Raw genomic sequence first — 2,878 nt, forward strand, 5'->3', positions numbered from 1 at the left:
CCTGTATAAATCATTCATTTCTGCATTGTGTAGACAATGAGCTTATAATGAACCAACAGTTTATACAAGGACATATTTATTATTCTGTTGGAGCCTTGGTGGTGATTTCATTCCCAGTCCCCTTAAAGGGTTATTTGGGACTTAAGAATTGATGATCTATCTGTTAGATCGCTCATCAGTATGAGATCGGAGGGTCTGACACCTGGCGCCCCCACGATCAGCTGAAATCTGCTCCGGCAGGTGCCAGACACATGATAAGCATACTTGATAGGACGCTGCTTCTGGTCTATAGGACGCACACAATACTGAGCAAGATTTTTTGTTGTTAAAAAGTGCGTCATATAGTCTAGAAAATACAGTTATTGATGGTCACTCTTTAACTAAGAATTGCATCTTAACTTATGAAGGACTATATCCGTCATAATTCTGCTCCCCGCATTTCTTGCAGGCTCACACGCCGAGTCTGCATCTTTCTCGGCAGATGATGGCTGTGTTATTCAGCAATCATATGCCTCTAACAGTCACAGGATGAGGGGAGCTCTGCCCACGACAGTTAGCCTATTAAATCTTGCTATCAGTCTGTGACAGCGGCATTTAATGTGCGCCAGCAGGGGGTGCACCATTCCATCTCTTCATTGGCGCACCCGTGACTTGATCACTGAAGATCCCTGTGTCTGTCATCACTGGATTCCTGTGACAGCCAGCCTGTTGCTAGTGTTCATAGGAGATCGTGATTTCTGCTATATATAGCAATGCTGTATATAGCACAAGCAATCAGATGATTGCAGGTTCAAGCCCCCTAAAGAGACGAACAAATACAGTGAAAAGTAAAAAAAAATGAAAAAAGTATAAAAGTTCAAATCATCCCAGTTTTCCCCCCATTAAAAATTAAGAAATATAAAACATTTAAAAAATACACATATTTGGTATCGCTGCGTTTGTAAAAGTCAGATCCATCAAAATATAAAATAAATTAATCCATTTAGTAAATGGCGTAACTAGAACATTAAATAAAATGCCAGAATTACAGATTTTCAGTCTTTGCAACAAGAAAAAAATATATAATAACAGACAATCAAAACATTGTATATACCCCAAAATGATATCAATATAACCATCAGTTTGTGGTGCAAAAAACTCGCCCTCACGCAGCCCCATTCCCGAAACATGAAAACGCCGCGGCTTTCAGATCTCGGAAAGTGGCGACACAAGCAAATTATTTTTCATCACTTAAATATAAATCCTATAAATCGTCACTTAAGTAGAAGAGATGAAGCTTTACTACCTCCTGCTCCAGCTCCAGCACTTCACCGCTGCCGCTGATCTTTAGTCACTGGCTTCAAGGGTGACATCATGACTGCAGCCCTGCAGCCAATCACTTGGCTCAGTGGGCCACGCTGACAGAGCTTCTAAGCTCAGTGATTGGCTGCAGCAATGATGTGTGCTGAAGTTGAGCCATCACCCCTGCAGTCTGTCACAATAGAGCACAGGAAGCGCTGAAGATCCAGAGCTGGAGCAGCAGGAGAAAGTAAAGCTCTGTGTGTTTTCTCTACCACTGGGAACCTCGTATATATTACATAAAAACATTCCTGAAAACCCCTTTAATCTGACTTTATAGAAAAAGTCTATATCCGGCTACTGTCCTCCCCTCATGAATCACAAAATATGCCAAGTGTGAACAACTCCTGCCCCCAAATGAGGACTTGCAGGCGATCAGTGGATAGTCGGGGGTCTGGCAGTGAACACCCTCAGCAATCAGCTGTGTTTTGCTGGACGTAGTGGCCTCTCCAGGACACATGTGGTATTACATGGTGTTCTTTCAGAATAATATGTAATATATAATACATGATATCTTGAAGTCTTCCAGAAGAAGATATTGGCAGACAGGTAATGACTTATTACCTACCAGCCATTGTCTCCTTTATCACTCGCTAGTTCTTATACACATTTGGATGATGTCTCATCTTCGTTGGAAGCCGTATTAGGAACCTCCATCGCAGATTTTATCATACAGGACGAGTTCTCAGCCAACAGCTATTTGGCCATTGTTCACATGACGTAAGCCTATGTTATATACAGCAATATGCAGCAGGATACACGAGATCCAGGGAAACATCCGATCGCCAGAAATGGGGTCAGGAAGGAATTTTTTTCCCCCCTGAATCAGAATTCTTTTGGGGGGGTTTCTTTGCCTTCTTCTGGATCTTTGGGTCCCAATGACTCTCAGGTGGTCCCCAATGACCGCAGCTCGTTTTGTGGTCTCCACCGGGGCCAATCTGAGAGTGACTGTGACCATAGTTTAATTTCTTAAAGGACCAGTAATATTTTCATTACAATGTTGCTTATTGCTATTTCAATAAAAAAAATTATTTTATATATATATATTGTTTTGTGTGTTTTTTTCCTGGATTTCACCTTACACAGTGAGAATGATAAGAGTAATCACAAAATATGGGGGCTCCATACACAGAGAGAACTCTGGTACCAAATTCCATGACAATTGTTCTGGGGTTCAGTCTGTGATGGAGCAGTAACATTGTATCCAGGACGTCGTACACACCATGCTACAGAAAGAAGACTGAAGAACGGGACGCAGCCGCAGAATACAGGAGACACAGGGTCTTGTGTAACGGTAAAAAACAGGAAAGATGTTTAACAAGTGGCCGGGGGGCTCCAGGACCAGACCAGGAGGGAGGCCTCAGTCATCAGTGGCCAATATTCGCATGAAGTGGCCACATTTACCAACCGTTCTGCAGCCACTCGTTACCTTTGTCCAACACCTCCGTCGGTCCTTGCAGTTATTAGGCCACCACTGAAATGCTTTTCTGACTACACACAGACACGTCCATAGAAACCGTGCATGCCACCATCACCGGAC

The sequence above is a fragment of the Phyllobates terribilis genome, unplaced genomic scaffold, assembly GCF_046119375.1.
Source record: "Phyllobates terribilis strain yellow unplaced genomic scaffold, ASM4611937v1 Scaffold_5__5_contigs__length_657084704, whole genome shotgun sequence".
Classification (NCBI taxonomy): Eukaryota; Metazoa; Chordata; class Amphibia; order Anura; family Dendrobatidae; genus Phyllobates; species Phyllobates terribilis.